This window comes from Danio rerio, chromosome 9 (genome assembly GCF_052040795.2).
Source record: "Danio rerio strain M-AB ecotype USA chromosome 9, GRCz13ab, whole genome shotgun sequence".
Classification (NCBI taxonomy): Eukaryota; Metazoa; Chordata; class Actinopteri; order Cypriniformes; family Danionidae; genus Danio; species Danio rerio.
Genome location: NC_141029.1, coordinates 19,763,097 through 19,781,623, shown reverse-complemented (window position 1 = coordinate 19,781,623; position 18,527 = coordinate 19,763,097). Strand labels below are relative to the sequence as shown.

Below are 18,527 nucleotides of genomic sequence, written 5' to 3'. Positions count from 1 at the left end.
GTGGCAACCCCTGATAAATAAAGCGACTAAGCTAATGAATGAATGAATGATAATATCAGAGAGTAAAATATAAAAAAATGTAAATTTGGAAAACAGAGATTTTTCAGCATGCATATTACTGTATGTGTTCAGTCTATAGGCATCCACAAATGCTTTCAACTAAAAACAACAATGTTGGACGGGATGTGCAGAGGCACATCGTGTTTCTTTCAGAATTTCCTGACTTGCATAATACAGCATGTTCAGTTATTTCTGTGGCTCAGTATGTACCCGAAAATAGTCCCCAGCTAGGTAACTAGGTAACAGTGCTGTGTAATATCATTGCACCTGTTGCAACCATGGTACAGCAGCAAAGTTCATTGATTATTACTCCAAAATAAAAGTTTATAGCCATATCAACCTAAAACATGGCAACTTTTCATTTTCTTTTGGTCTTAATACATGATAGTTTGAGAAGAATTAAGGGTTAAATTGAAAAAAAAAAAAAAAAAAAAAAAAAAAAATATATATATATATATATATATATATATATATATATATATATATATATATATATATATATATATATATATATATATATATATATATATATCAAAACACTTTTTTTGAGTGAGATGCTAATGGTCTAATCTGATTCAATGATTTATGCTAAGCTGAGCTACGATATTGCCTGACTTGCATTATTACAGCATGTTCAGTCGCTTGTGCAAATCAGTATGCAGCACCTGAAAATAGTCCCAAGTAATATCATTGCACCGTTTGCAGCCATGGTACAGCAGCAAAGTTCTTTGATTATTATGCTAAAATAAAAGTTTCTAGGCATATCAACCAAGAAAATAGCAACTTTTCATTTTCCTTTGGTCTTAATACATGACATAGTTCAAGAATCAAGGGTTACAATGAAAAAAAAATCCAATATCGCACTTTTTTTTTCTTTTTCTTTTTTTTTGAGTGAGATGCTAATGGTCTAATCCGGTTCAATTAATTATGCTAAGCTATGATATTTCCAGTCTTGCATAATACAGCATGTTCATTTCTTATTGCAGATCAGGGGTCTGTTTTTCGTTGCTTGCTTAAATGATCTAAGATGATTTGTCAGATCCTGGATCTTTTAATCTTGATAACTGATCTCTGGCTAATTTGATTCTTCAAATAGGTTCGTGAATTAGATTAAAATGTCTGGATGGACTGATCTGAGATCACTGCGTGTGTTGTGAAGAACGAAACGATCCTGGATCGTGTCAAACCGTCAATAACCAAATTCAGCTAACTGAGTAATCCATGTACAAAGAACGGACCCCAGTATGCAATACCTGAAAATAGCCCCCAGCTAAGTAACTAGGTAACAGTGCTGTGTAATATCATTGCACCTGTTGCAGCCATGATACAGGAGCAAAGTTAATTGGTTATAACACCAAAATAAAAGTTTCTAGCCATTTCAACCTAGAAAATAGCCACTTTTAATTTTCCTTTGGTCTTAATACATCATTTAGTTGCAGAAGAATCAAGGGTTAAAAAAATAAATAAATAATAATAATAATAATAATAATAATATATATATATATATATATATATATATATATATATATATATATATATATATATATATATATATATAATTTAGAGAATAGCAACTTTTTATTTTTCTTTGCTCTTAAACACTTTCCCAGTATACTGAATTGCAGCTGGAAGGGCATCCGCTGTGTAAAACATTTGCTGGATAAGTTTGTGGATAATTCCACTGATTTGCCCCCTGATGAATAAAGTGACTAAGGCGAAGGAATATGAATGAATGAATTAATGAATCAATGAATCAATGAATTAATGAATGAATAATACATGTCCTAATGCATCTTAAAGAAGAGTCAAGTGTTAAACAGAAAAAAAAAGTTCAGAATATATATATATATATATATATATATATATATATATATATATATATATATATATATTTTTTTTTTTTTTTTTTTTTTTTTTTTTTTTTGTGAGATGCTAATGGTCTAATCGGATTCAATTATTTATGCTAAGCTAAAAATGCCCTGCCAGGCTTTGAGATTGGAAGATTTAATCTAAAAATAATCAAACTCAACTGTTTAACTCCACGGAAGTTATAAAATAAGCCTATTTCCAAAAAGCAGTGTAAATTTCATTGCTGATTTGAGATCTTGCTTGTGCTATTCTTAAAGCTGTTGCATTACAACACTGTTTTAATGTCTGCTTGCTTCTAATCTCTGCATTGACAGTGAGCTGGCATCACAGATCCACCTTTAGCACAAGTGTCAGTGTTCTCGCTAATTATAAAGAGCTGAAAAACAAGCTTGTATTCCTGGCTGCGATAATGAGCTCGCATGAAGGCAATAGATAAAACCCATCTGTTCTTTTTATAAACGCCTCAAACATAAGTTTCAGCTCATTTTTGGAAAATCAACCATACCCATCTGGCATGGTGGGGGAACGAATCGTCTCTAATTAGGCTCTGCCTAGCTGGCAACTGCAGTTTTCAGAGGTGTGGTTATCAAACAAACAGCACTATCTGTGATACACAACGCCATACAATCTCCCTATGAGAAAACGCACTTGCTGTGGCTGCGCATGAGTGGATTACAGAGGAGAATGCACTAAAGATATCCATTAACAGCAGCGGAGGTACTGAGGAAAAATTACAAACGCAAGTTATGTGGATGTCAACATTGCAGCTCATTATTTTTATTTTTTTCGCCATTTGGATGGCGATTTACGCTTCTACCAAAGCTTGTTATTTCTTCTTGTTATATTTCCAGCAATGTTTCATCTTTTAGTTTGATTACCCCATAACATACACAAAGTCATTAATGACCTCTGTCTTCATGTCAGCATGACTTCCTTTACCATTTGACAAAGTTGAAATAACTTTTTTATTTTTATTTCGGCAAACAAATTTATTTTCATGGTTATTTCTCATTTTATGTTATCATTATTGTGTTGTTATTTTTGTCAATGTTGAAAATCGTTTACTCATCCTCAAGCGGTTCTAAACTTAGAAATGTGTTGAAAAATCAAAATAAGACATTCAGAAACATGTTGGGGGAAAAAAAACAGCCATTCATAGTAGGAACAAAAAATACCATGAAAGTCAATGGCTGTTGTTTTTCCCCATCATTATTCAGTGTTTAAAAATACATTTCAACGTGTTTCAAACTATCTTCTTTTGTGTTAAACAGAAAATAATACAAAATAAAATGAAGTTTATTTAGTACATGATGTAGCTACAGAATAGTAATGCTTTAAAAAGGAAAATTATCAAAACTTTTTTTTTTTTTTTGCATTTTTGAGTGTTATGCTATCGATCTAATTTGATTTAATGATTTAAGCTAAGCTAAGATAAAAAATCTCCCACCAGACCACCAGCCCTGGAGAAATAACTCATTAAGTTTATTAAATACATGATGCAGCTACAGAATAATCAGGCTTTAAATAAAAAAAAATGTCGAAACTCTTTTCAATTTTTGGAGCAAGATGCTAATGGTCTGATCCGATTCAATGGTTTAAGCTAAGCTAGACTAAGCTAAAAATGCTCATAATCTATGGAAGTCAATAGTTACAGATTTTCAACGTGTTTCAAAATATCTTCCTTTGTGTTTAACAGGAAAAATAACTGAAAAAGATTATTCAATGCATGATGTAGTTACATACATACATACATACATACATACATATATATATATATATATATATGCATACTAGGGATGTAACGGTATCAGAATTTCACGGTACGGTAATACCTCGGTATGAATGTCACGGTACGGTATTTATTGAATCATTTACAGGAAAAAACAAAACTTATGAAAATACTCCAAAAAAGTGCCAAAAGTGTCAATGACATACAAATTAGTCATCTATCTGTAAGCTTTGAAACAGGAACTTCAATTTTAATAACAAAAAATTATTAAACCATGTAAAAAAATAAAGTTTCAATTTAGTATTGTTGAAAACTCATGACATTCAACATTTAATCACTCACTCACTTACTTAGATAGAGATGGTTTTAAGGAAAATTATCATATAAATATAATCTGGTAAAAGCTGGTATCTCTGGGTATTTACAATGTCCCCTGCAACAGAAAAAAACCCTCTCATTTGGGACTGAGGACTCTGGGACAGAGATATGACTTGGCCCATGTTGACAGCAGTGGGTAACGTTGTGCATTGTCTTTCCCTCACTTGAGAAGACAAACCATGAGTGAGATAGGGGTCTCTTTGCGGTACAAGTCAATGTCTGCATCAATCTGAACAGTGTGCTGTGTTTCTGCAGTCCCCATGACTGCTATTAGTCGTATTCACCAACTTGCAGGCACGTGCACACATAGGGCTCAACCTGTGCAGTGCACATGCCCTTTTTAGTCTTGGATATAAAATGCCCTTCCAAATCGATCAAAAGTGCCCCCGCGACGCGACACAACCTCCGTCCAGCCCTTCAGTAGACAACACCGCTCTTGAGAATGCGCGCTCAACCCCCCCCCCTCGGCGCTTTATAATACGCTCGCGACAACACAGCTGATCAGAACGCGCGCGACAACACTGCTATTCAGTACGCGCGCGGCGACAACACCCGCTTTAGGTTCGATCATTTCCATCTTTTTTTCATCTCCGCTACTAGCAGCACACTCCATTTCCGCATTACTGGATCTGTAGCGACAGCAGACCGCAAAGGATTATGGCCACGGCTGGGCTTATGGGAAATGTAGTTTAAGCTACCTCCCGTTCGCTTCATTCGCCTGAGCAAATTTTCTCAGAAGACCTAAAGTTTTACCGAGTCATGCGACTTCGGTAATATCGAAAAAAATTAATATTGTGGTATGACGGTATTTACAATACCGTTACATCCCTAATGCATACATATATATATATATATATATATATATATACATATATATATATATACATATATATATATATATATATATGTATATACATATATATATATATATATATATATATATATATATATATATATATATATATATATATATATATATATATATATATATTAGGGGTGTCAAGATTTCGATTTTTAATCGAAATTGATCGAAATTTTGGCTCAATTTCGATTATCGAATCAAAAAATAGAATCTTCGATGCTGCCACGCCCCATTGTCACGTCAGCTTGGCTTGCCAAGCGGGAAAAAAACAGGCTTGTTGAAGTGCTTGTTAAACTGCAGAAGCAGGAGACCCGTCGAGAGAACTTAAACCCACTCCTCTTTCAATGAAGTCGCCGGTGTTTAAGCATTTTGCTTCCAGTGAGTTATGTTGACAACGTTCGTGTTGTCGACAAAAAAAAAACACAGTTTTGCAAGCTCTGTTATGTACGTATTACGTACGGTTCGTCCGATAGACAACACCGGCATCGCGATCCTCCGCCCGCCCCCGATGCAAATCCGCTCGCGAAAAATACACACTCAGGCCCTGTTTACACTGTCTTTGTGGCGTGTGCCATTTCTGAGCAGCCCTCCTTCCTCTCTACCTCTGAAAATGCACATCACGTGACCACACAGACGCACATACAGCCTTGCGCTCGAGACAGCAGGTCCAGGCAGTCAGAGGACTGCTTCAATCTTTCACTCACTTGTACTTAGTCATTTTAGCGCACACCTCAGATACTGTAGGCTGGTTCCTGTTGGTTGTGCGTCTTTTTTACCGACACCATTATAACGACACAGATCACTGCCTATTCACGAGTCCCACAGAAAAAGTGATTGACAGGTGGTAATTATGTGTGTATGTTGCCTTTATTTATTTACTGTATGATTTGTTTATGGGTTAAACAAAGACCATCCAGGTCAGGTAGTTTAAACGGTAGGCTACAAATAATTAATTGGTCATTAAATAATTAATTATTCATAATCGAAAATCGAATTGAATCGTGCCTTTAGAATCGAAAATGTAATCAAATCGAGGATTTGGAGGATCGTGACACCCTTAATATATATATATGTATATATATACAGTATATATGTATATATATATACAGTATATATATATATATATATATATATATATATATATATATATGTATATATATACAGTATATATATATATATATATATATATATATATATATATATATATATATATATATATATATATATATATATATATATATGTGTTTCTTCGGTGCAGACGCGGACAATTTGGTTTCGGTTCAGTAATAATCATAACCGTTTTTTTGTTATTGACGTCATTTATCTCATATGCCGCTCTGTCGCGAGGGAAGTGAGCGCGAGTACTTACAACACAGCTAACTCAGGGCCGGCCCGTGGCATAGGCACCATAGGCAAATGCTAAGGGCGCTGTATATCTAGGGGGGCGCCAGAAATGAGCGCGATTCAGTTGGTTTTGTTTTCGATATTCCTGACACACATTAAGCAATGGGCGGCAATAACTCAAAAATCTCTTACCCTAAAAAGATCTAAAGTGTGTTTCCTACAAAAAGACAAAGCTGGTTATGTTTGACAGCTATCTTTCTTTTTTTCGTTCGACATTACGAGCACTGCTCCGTTTAAGCCCTCGCAATATGTGTTTAGCTGGGACAGCTCGCGCTGAGAGGAGCTCTCAATAAGGGACCGTCAGAAAAGTTCTTTTTTTTTCTTATTTTTTTCTTTTTCTGCTCCACTCAGCGCGAGCTCTCCCTGTTGCGAGGGCTTAAGTATGTGTGTGTGTGTTTGTTTGTTTGTTTGTTTGTTGCTGTCTATGTTTGTGTATGTTTGTGAATGAGAGACAGTGTGGTGCTGTGTGTCAGTGTGTTTATACAGACAGCTTGTTATAGCCTTCCCCCTAAAATATAACACTGTATAAGAAAAGCATCGTCAATGCACCGTGATGCACCGAGATATCAAATTGAACCGAATCGAAGGCATGATAATCGTAACCGAACCGAACCGTGAGACCAGTATAGGTTCACACCTCTAATATATATACACAGTATATATATATATATATATATATATATATATACACAGTATATATATATATATATATATATATATATATATATATATATATATATATATATACATACATACACACACACACACAGTATAGATATATATACACAGTATATATATATATATATATATATATATATATATATACATATATATATATATATACATATATATATATATATATATATATATATATATATATATATATATATATATATATATATATATATATATATATATATATATCCGATTCAATGATTTATGCTAAACAAAGCTAAAAATGCTCCCACCAGACATCTATGGAAGTCACGGGTTAAAGGTTTCTAACAGGTTTCAAAATATAAATATAAAATATTTGAGTTTAACAGAAGAAATGACTGTAAAAATGGTTTGAAACAGGTGCATATGAAGACAGAATTTACATTTTTGGGTGAACTATCTCTTTAAAGGTGACTATTTTGTCCAGCTAGATAAGGTCATTTGAAGTTTTGAGTGTCTCTGACCACCGTAAAACCATTTGAGGAGCTTCTTCTACAGGAACACACTGGAATCTGGGTAAATACCCGTCTGTACCAGTGTGATGTGCAGCTGCTATGTAAGGCTCCAGTTGTCCTTTACTACCTTGTAAATGACAAGTGGTCTGTGAGGCGTGTTTAGCAGTCCGGTGCAGATCTGTGAAGGGCAGTCGAGTCCGAGAGCTGCGGCGTAGTGTCGCACGGCTTCATGTTTATTTATATGTTCACCATAGATACTGCGGATCTAAACCACAAGCACGAGAGGCTGCGTATCTGCTGCAAAAACAAATAAAGAAGTCACACTGTCCAGGCGGCGCTGTCAACTACAGAAAGAGCTCCTGGAATTTTCCAAGGCGTTTATTTCATTACTTAAAGAGCTATTGGATTTCATTTTAATGCCAAAAACAAAACATACCTTTCAATTCCTATGCCCGGCTGTAAAGCAGTAATCACATTAGCATTCATCATTCTCTCTAACACAAAGAAGGGCAACTCCCAGCGCTTCTCTGCCAGCCACTTACTCTAAAAGCCTCTTCAAGCTCTCGCGCTGAGGACACGCAACTTCTTGGAGTGATTTCTCTTGTGCTCCATCTGTGTTGGTGATTACATTTAAATAGGGTTTTGGACGAACTGGGGAAAGATTGCAATGTGAGCGTGCCAGTGCTGATGCCATGCCTTTGAAAAATGGACTTTGGGCTTGGCTTCACAACAAAAGACTGGTCATAATGGTCAACCAGAAAACTAGGTGTCCAACAGATAGATTCTGATAAGAGAAGTCAGCTACTTTAATTCATCTTCAGAATTATACTTATTCATTCATACATTTATTTTTCTTTTGCTTAGTCCCTTTATTCATCAGGTCACAGCGGAATGAACCGCCAACTTATCCAGCATATGTTTTACGCAGCGGATGCCCGTACAGCTGCAAATACAGTACTGGGAAAACAGAATGATATATTTATTGAAATGTTAGCATAAATAATTTACAATTCTACGCTATGCAAATGGAACTTTAAAAAATGAAACTTTAATTAACAGGTTCAGTAATTGGTGGTTCACATGGTGATTTCTGGTTATTTAAAATAAAAAAGATACATTTATACCCTGTCTAGATGTTTTTGATCACATTCATTTAAATGCATCTCACACACATACACTGAAAAAAATGCTTCATGATTCCTTGGATTTACTAGTTCCTTTAAGTTTAGTGGTTGTAAACAATTTATCTAGGTTGAATTTAAACAAACAAATTAAGTTGAACATTACTAAACTTAATTTGTTTGATTAAATTCAGCCCATATAAATTACTTGCAACAATTTTGAAGACATATTATTTTTTAGTGTACCAGTGAGAGTATAATATGTTAAACCAGATTAAATATTTCATTTACGGATCACTATTATGTAAGACTTTTTGATTGTGTACATTCCTTTATGTATTAATTATCTCATAACTGTCAATGGAAATGCACGATGAACATCCAGCTAAACCATTTGGCATAAGAAGCATAAAAGAAACCGATCCAGCAAATTGCACCTGAAAAAGCATCAGTGGGTGATAAAGAGTCACTGAAATCCCACATCTCTCCGAGAAAATGAGACAGTCTCTGTTGACTGAGCGACCTGATTGTTGTCTGGGGAAAGTGAAGCCGTTCCAGTTCAATAGTCAAGAAAGGGCAGCCGAGACAGAAGGAGTTCTGAGAGAGAGCATCCGTCTGAGACAAATGTGCTTTATTTAACGCAGGACTGAGTCTGACCTAATCAATGACACTGATAGAACATTCCAGAGCCGATAGAATAAACCTCCATTGAATCTCTGGGAGAAAACGCCACTGATTTGATGAAAACTCTTCAAAACGGTCCTCACTATCAGATATACTCGCTAATTAATGTTGGTGTCACTGCTATAAAAACACAGATCACATTTTTAAAAGTGCTATAGAAATAACAAATTGAATAAAAAATATTCATGCATAAATAAAAAAAATCAGCAGAACTACTGTACATACACGCTGTTGTCCTAAATGAATGAACATTATTATTGTGTAGTTGTTATTGTTAATTGTAGTTATCCTGTATGGCTGTTTTTATTATTATTATTATTATTGTTATTATTATTATTATTATAAGTTATACGACAGCTGATCAAAAACACAAATCCTTCAAGAATCAAGAATTAAAGTCCTACAATAAATGAACCTATTTAAAGTCATACTCTGCATATGATATACAAATATTAGGGCCAGATAGAATCTGCTGACATTTTTTGATATTTCTGCGTGGAATTTTGTGAAAAAAGTTTGCAGATTTATGCGGAATTATTTTGGGAGTATCGTAACTAAAAACGTAATATTCATTAATTCCTTTTCCTTCGGCTTAATCCCTTTATTCATCAGGTGATTGCCACAGTGGAATGAACCGGCAACTTATCCAGCATATGTTTTATACAGTGGATGCCCTTCCAGCTGCAACCCAGTACTGGGAAACATCCATACAGACCCATTCTTGCACATACACTATGGGCAATTTATTTTATTCAATTCACCTATACACAATGTCTTTGGACTGTAGAGGAAACCGAAGCACCCAGAGGAAACCCACGCAAACACAGGGAGAACACGCAAAGTCCACACAGAAATGCCAACTAAACCAGTTGGGACTCCAACCAGTGACATTCTTGCTGTGAAGCAATAGTGCTAACTACTGAGCCACTGTATTGCCCAAAAACGTAATAAAAAATAATACCTTTTTAACTTTTATTGAATGTTTACAATGCAAATCCTTTAGATCCACTTATTTGGTAAACAAAGCAAGTCTCTTATATAATACACCTTCTAAAATATGTAAAATATGACTTTACAAACTGTATTTTAAATAAATCATATGAACATTTTCATATTAACCAAAAATATAAATTAATTAAAAAACTACTAAATAAATATATAGTAAATGAATAGACACAATGATGGGCTAAACTGCACATTTCTGCGTGTACAGATTCCGTGTGGCCCTATTAATAATATAATAAGTTGCTTCAGATGTTTATTTCAGTACTGTTACAGTCACCAGCGATCTAGCTACTGCAGATCGTTGGAGAACAACAAATCTGCCAAATGGACTACAAATCCTGTAATGCACCACACATACCTGTTCCGGTTTTCCCTGACGACACAGTTACAAAGCTAAAGGTCATCATTGATTCATTACCTGGACTATAAAGATAGCCCTTATTTCCACACACATTGCTGAGTCTTGTTATCCTGTAGCACTAAAAAGGGTTTTCTCATCTCGCCAAGCCGTGTTTTGACCCTTTGCCTTGTTTTATTGTTTTGATTCCTTGCCTCCTGTACTGCCCATTCACCCGTTCGTGACCATGATTCTGGATTGCACCTGTTTTGACCATTGCCTGCCTGACTAATCTTGCAAATGTACTAAACACAGATCTTCAACTCTGTTGTCCAGTACCCTTGTGTTACAACTATGATGACGTATTTCCAACTAAAATGGAATATTGCTTTCAGCGGAGTGGAATAAGCTTTTACCTCACATTAGACTTGCTCCAAGATTACTTGCTTTTAAAAACCTTGTGAAATTGCATTTAAGCCTTTGGAATGATGAGAGGTTTGTTTTTTATGCTTTAGTTGTTATTTATGTGCTCTGTGATTTTCATTTTAATTAGCATTGATTGTGTTTAGCACTTTGGGTGTGCTATATAAATAAACTACTACTATTATTATTGATTAGGGGGCGCGTTTTATTTATTTGTTCTTCCACTCATCTTTGGTTGGAGGCGTGTGGGGCTAAGCAAATTTCACCCAATCTGTCCTCAGAGTAGGACTGCCATTACAGAGTGGAAGCAAATAGTTAGGATGCTCATAAAAGATGACCAAAACAGTTTTTTTTCAGTAGTTTTTTTGTTTGTTTGTTTGTTTGTTTATCAATGTGTGCTAGCGGAATACATACTGTAAACTTTGATTTCATGCAGACTTTAAATTTATCAAAACAACAAGATTCATTTATTTTCCTTCGGCTAAGTTCTTTATTTATCAGGGGTCACCACCACGGAATGAACCGCCAACTATTCTGGCATATGTTTTACACAGTGGATGCCCTTCCAGCTGCAACTCAGTAGTGGGAAACACCCATACAATCTCACATTCACACACACACACTCTGAAGCACCCGAAGGAAACCCACACGAACACAAGGTGAACATGCAAACTCATAGGGGTCGAATGTGTATTTATATTACAAATGTTTAAATATTAATATTTAAGAAAGCTTATATTAAAGAATTTGTCCTTCTGGAGGGCTCAAGTGTTATTAGTGTATATAATTAGGGGGGTCAATGTGAAACTTTACATACACACACTAGGGACGTCACAAACTTATTTTACATCTTGTAAAAAGTGGCATAATAGGTTCCCTTTAAATTGTAATTAAAGCCACAGTATTATTTATTTATCTAGCTGTATGACCCTTATTACATATTAAAAAATCATGCTCCTACCAGGTTACCAATTAACTACACACCCTATAGAGAATCCATCATCTGTGTCAGTTAGCGGTGTTTTCATCCCACAAGAAGAAATACTGCATTTAATTAAAGCACTCTCTTTACGTACCCCTTGAAGTCTACATTATTTCACATTAGCAAGAGCCTGCGGATTCCCTCTGGACAAAATTGATTATAATTTCATTAGATCCAGCTCCGTCTATTTATGGGCTTTGATCTCAGGTGTGTCAGGCACATTTTTCTTACATAAGATCATTAGAGGAGCATCAACAAAGTGATTTCATGATAAATTTTCCAATAACAAACTGGTTTTATCATGACAGATTTCATTATTGTTGTTCTTGTATTGATCGCGTGTGCCGTACCTGACGTTTGAAGATAATTTGTTTTTAAAAAACTGACATTAGTCCATACTATGAACATCTGATTTAGTGGAGTCAAAAAATGTGACAAAACAGAAATAAAACTAAAATAATTTCTATCTTGAATGTTGTAAACATTATTTAGTATCACTGTTGTGCTAGGTACGGAAAAATAGTAACAAGTTACAGTACTAGTTACTTCATTCCAAAATTAACTCAATTACTTTATTACACCAAAAAGTAATTCATTGCTGTTAAAAGTAATTTTGAGTTACGTTTTTAAAGAACATTTTTAATGCTCCTATTGATGCCCTTATAATGTCACTTCAGTGCTGAATTGAAAATACACTGTTGATTAACTTCATAGTTTTAATTAATTTGCATTTTCACAACTAAAACACAAAACAGACTTGAAAATCCAGCTAAATAATGTATTCAAAAACAAAAAAGCAAAAAACTAAAGTTGCTTCAGCATCATAAAAGTTGTTGTATTTAACACTTAAACGTTTTCCTTCACAGCTTGAGTATAAAAACTAGCAACAATATACAACAAACACAAAACATTTATGAAATAAGTAAACGAAAGAAATCTAATTTATCATTAAAAATTTATTTTATTAAACTCTTTAAACATATACAGCAAAAGTCAGAATTATTAGGCCCCCCTGTTGATTTTTCCCCCAATTTCTGTTTAACAGAAAGATTTTTTTCAACACATTTCTAAACATAATAGTTTTAATAACTCATCTCTAATAACTGATTAATTTCATCTTTGTCATGATGACAGTAAACAATATTTTACTAGATATTTTTCAAGACACACAAAGCAGGGGTTTTCAAACTGTGGGGCACGCCAGCACCTATTAAGGGGGCGCGAGACATTGAGGCATGTACTCGAGTAAATTATGATGACTAGAGTGAATCTGATTAATGTTAGCTCCACATCTAATTATCAGGCACCTGTAGAGTTAATGCGTTAGAGTAAAACATATACAAATAAAATGGACCGGGTGTTTTTTAAAATGAATGGCGGTGAATAAGTTAAACCGGTGAGCCGTCTGACAAAAAAGTGCGCTGAATCAAATCAGAAGGATGCCTTTTTGGATCTTTCACTTACTTTGAAGATACTAATGACTACGTTTAGGTGGACATCTGTAATCTAGTTATTTGCCTTAATAGATAAATAGGTGATATATAGCACTAGGTGATATATAGCATTTTAAATGGTTCCTCTCCGATCATGAGACTAATAACTTTCAGTGCTATTTAGCACTATTTAAAAGCACACAATGATAAACAGAACCACTTTAAGTCTTTTTTAAGTACCTGTGTACCTGTAATGTTTCTCCAGCGATTCTTTGGGGGTGGTTAAGGTGATATATAGCACTATAAACAGTTGAAGTCATAATTATTAACCCTGAATTATTAGCCGTTATTGTTAATGTATTTTTGTCCCCAATTTCTGCTTAATATGTTTAACACATTTCTAAGCATAATAGTTTTAATAACTCATTTCTAATAACTGATTTATTTTATCTTTGCCAAGATGACAGCACATAATATTTGACTAGATATTTTGAGACACTTCTATACAGCTTAAAGTGACATTTAAAGGCTAGACTAGGTTAATTAGGCAGGTTAGAGTAATTAGGCAAATCATTGTATAGCGATGGTTTGTTCTGTAGGCAATCAAAAAATATATATTTGTTTAAGAGTGCTAATAATTTTAACCTTAAAATGGTTTTTAAAAAAACTAAAAACTGCTTTTATTTTAACCTAAAATGAACAACAAATACTTGCTGCAGAAGAAAGAATATTATAGGAAATACCGTGAAAAACTTCTTGCTTCTTTTAAACACCATTTGGGTATTTAGAAAAAAATAACAGGAGAGCTTATCAGTTCGACTTCAACTGTAAGTGTATCACTAAATCTGGTTCCTTGGCTTGCAGTTATAATGGAACCCCTTTAAGAGCTAATAAGCAGCGTTTTTTTTTATTTATAGCATAGCACCTTAACCACTGCAAAGCAATGCTGGAAAACCATTAAAGGCTCTTTATAGGTTTAACTGTATATAGCTCTATTCTTAAAGCTCTATTTTTATATTAACATTACATGTTAGGCACCTAGGGTCTGAGAGTAACGTAATTTCGATTCTCTATATGTCCAGTACATGTGGCTGAATTAAAAATAAAGCTGACTTTGACTGAATCAGACAACATGAGGACAAAATCCCTCACTGCTCATGGCTGAATGACTTTTGTAGCTACAATTAACATTTTTTCTTACAGTGAAAATGCTTAAAGCACAGTTTGTTTCATATTTTTATTCTATTGTACTTATTTACATTTTCTTATATACAGGCAGGAAAATAACTGTATATACAGTTGAAGATTATTAGCCCTCCTGAATTATTAGTGCCCCTTTTCTGCCCAATTTCTGTTTAACAGAAAGAAGATTTTTTTCAACAAATTTCTAAACATAATAGGCTAAATAGCTCATTTCTAATAACTGATTTATTTGATCTTTGCCATAATGACAGTGTATAATATTTTACAACATATTTATCAAAATACAAGCATTCAGCTTAAAGAGCAATTCAAAGGCATAATTAGTGTGATTAGGCAAGTCATTTTATAAAAGTATTTTTTTTCTGTAGACAATCAAAAATATGTTGCTTAAGGGGGCTAATAATATTGACTTTAGAATGGTTTTGAAAATATAGTAAAAAATGCTTTTATTCTAGCCGAAATAAAACAAATAAGACTTTCCTAAGAAGAAAAAATATTATAGGAAATACTATGATTATTTTTTTTTATTCAAAGGAGGGCAAATAATTTTGACTTCAACTGTATATCATTTTTAATTACCATGATTACAATTATGACCAAAATAATCATGACTATGATTTTTAACCATAATCGAGCGGCCCTACCTTCCATGATATAAATCATGCATATTTCAATTTGAAATCGTGATCATCTAGAAAATGTTTACATAGAAAATGGCATTAGCAGAAACCTGAAACTGCAGCATTGAAACTTAACAGCGCAAACACAAAATGATAAATCCATTTCTGTGCATCCTCTTAAAAGCTCTAGCTGGTGCTAACAGAAGATAATAGAATCTTGCTCTCAAGAACAAGCGTTAGAAAAATTAAAAATGCACCCGCTGCTGCTGGATGGCTTGCCTGGCTCACGTGTACCTCAAGGTGCATCGCCTTTCCTTTCCTCCAACAAGCTCAAAAACCAACGCCAGTGTTACAAACAACAACAACAAAAAAAACAGCTCCCAATCTAAAGTCAAGTTTCCATTGGGCACACGAGCAGATGTCAAGCAGCAGCATCAAACAAACACCCACTGAAACACAGCATTCATGCATCTGCCATATGTGTGTAGTTCACTCACCAGCGATCTGCTGTCGACTGCACTGAATTCTGCTGGAGTCGTGAGCTTATGCCTATGTGTGTGAGTGTGTGTGTGTGTGTGTTGCTGGTTTCTCCAGCTCTCTTACCCTCCCCAACTGCTGCAGACCCTCAAGGAACAGCCCACCGGAGACACATGCAATGTCACATGCGCCGCCACACTGAGTGCTTCCACATGGCCAAACACATTTCCACGTACAGATGCGACTCCTGCATTCCGTCTTAAAGAAGTGGCTTGTATTTGTTGCCGTTCTCCATTACAACTCTCCCTCTCTCTGGACCGCTGGTCAAGTGGAGCAGAAGCGAGTCATTAGCGTTCAGCTCTTTCCATCATTCCCTCATGCAGTATCTCTCGCTCCTCCTCTGCTGGGTTCGGACTGCTGTTCTTCAGCGGGAGGTGTTTGTGAGTGACATCACTCTGAGGATTTCCTTTTGTTCTGCAGACAGATCACTTCTCTCTCTCTCTCTATTGCTCTCTCGCTCTCAGATACACACTGTGCTGAGCTATTTTTAGCAACAGAAAATACACAGCACGACTACAAAGCAGTAGGTTGCTGCATTGAGAAAAATACAGCAAAAAATAGCCCAAAGTGGCTGCATGCATGTTATGTAAGAAAAATCATTGTTTCAGCTATAAGAATGCAGGTTGCATACTCATGTTCAGGTCTTTCCTTTACAGAGTTGACTGAGAAACCTCACAATAATCTCACAAGCTCAAAAATGTGGAGATACTATACAAAAATCAATAGGGTTTTAATAAGGCTGCAATGAAAAGTGGTTTCAATATGAACATCTTTTTATTTCCAAGACTAAATTATTCAAGTAATTCATAAGAAGATTAATTCATTTTTCATTTGGGACTATTTTATTCATATTCTATTTTACCAGATAAAATAAAATAGAATAAAAGGTGACGCATTGGCGCAGTAGGAAGTGCTGTCGCCTCACAACAAGAAGGTCGCTGGTTCGAGCCCCAGCCTTCGAGTCAGTTCGCGTTTTACCCGGCAGTCCAAAGACATGCGGAACAGGTGAATTGGGTAGGCTAAATTGGTCGTAGTGAATGAGTGTGAATAAGTGTGTATGGATGTTTTCAAGAGATGGGTTGCAGCTCGATGGGCATCCGCTGCATAAAACATATGCTGGTTAAGATGGCAGTTCATATACAAGTTATTGTTTATTGATCGTTTGTTCTGTAGACTACTGAAACAATATAGCTTGAAGGGGCTAATAGTTTTGACTTTTAAATGTTTTTAAAAAAATTAAAGGCTGCTTTTATTCTAGCCAAAACAAAACAAATCAGACTTTCTCCAGAAGAAAAAAAAAAATCAAACATACTTCAAAAATTTCCTTGCTCTGTTAAACATAATTTGAGAAATATTAAAAAAAGAAAAAAAAATTAAAAGGGGGTTAATAATTCTGACTTCAAATGTGTATAATATAATATAATATAATATAATATAATATAATATAATATAATATAATATAATATAATATAATATAATATAATATAATATAATACATTCTCACTTTATTTAAAGTATAATTCTCACTATTCTTAAACCATTCACTTTGACTTTTGCCATAATAAGTATTATTAAGTTAGTAGTTATGTTTAGTTATTAACAGCCAGTATCTCAATAATAGGCAGATAATAATCATCTACATAGTGAGAATACCTACATGATAAAACACATACATACATGGGAAAAAATTATTTATGCAAAACTGTTACAAACAATTTATATGGGTTGGATTTAAACAAACCCGTTTAATTATTTTTATTTTCAACATAATTTGTTTGTTTAAATTCAGTCCCCCAAAAATGGTTTACAACCACTTACCTTTAATTTTTATTGAGAAAATCCAAGGAATCATCTTTGAATACATTTTCAGTGTACAATATGTAATATAATATAATATAGTATAATATAATATGATAAAATATAATATAATATAAAATTATAATATAATATAATATAATATAATATAATATAATATAATATAATATAATATAATATAATATAATATAATATAATATAATATAATATAATATAATATAGGCAAAGCAGTGGCGCAGTAGGTAGTGCTGTCGCCTCACAGCAAGAAGGTCGCTGGGTCGCTGGTTCGAGCCTCGGCTCAGTTGGCGTTTCTGTGTGGAGTTTGCATGAATTGGGTAGGCTAAATTGTCCGTATTATAATATAATATAATATAATATAATATAATATAATATAATATAATATAATATAATATAATATAATATAATATAATATAATATAATATTATATAATATAATATGATATGATATGATATGATATGATATGATATGATATGATAAACAGCTTCAGCCTTTACTCTTATAAGCATTAATATTATCACTATTTCTGTGCTTCAATAAGTCAAACTGTCATGGAAGAACTAGGATAAAGGTTTATTAGTTCTATAGTAGTGACCAAAATATAGTAAAACGCCTTTTGAATGTAACTTAAAATAAAAATTTTATAAATTACATCATTAGTAACAGTTTTAAATTAGTACTATAATTGAACAATTGGTTCATAATTGTAAAAATTAGATAAATTCAGTAACAAAGTCTTTATGAGTACGTCATTAAAACAAATTTAAAAACAAAAACAATATATTTTTTATTTTTAAAGGGATAGTTCACCCAAAAGTAATTTTTGCCCTAATACTCACCCTCAAGTGGTTTCAAACCTTTTTTTTCTAATAAAC

At 33.9% G+C, this 18,527-nt stretch overlaps 1 protein-coding gene across 26 annotated transcripts in view; it reads right to left on the bottom strand.

The window, feature by feature from the left end:
- dgkh (diacylglycerol kinase, eta) overlaps nucleotides 1-18,527 on the bottom strand; it is a 163,363-nt gene that overhangs the window by 87,954 nt on the left and 56,882 nt on the right. For 6 of the 26 annotated variants that reach the window (XM_087267622.1, XM_087267627.1, XM_087267613.1 and 3 more), the window contains exon 1: nucleotides 15,886-16,235. The exons of 16 other annotated variants lie outside the window; for them this stretch is intronic. The gene's annotated coding sequence lies outside the window, so the exon portion shown is untranslated. Of the gene's footprint in view, nucleotides 1-15,779; nucleotides 15,846-15,885; nucleotides 16,236-18,527 lie in introns of those variants that run through there. 4 more of the 26 variants (XM_087267623.1, XM_087267614.1, XM_087267618.1 and 1 more) reach the window with 1 other exon arrangement.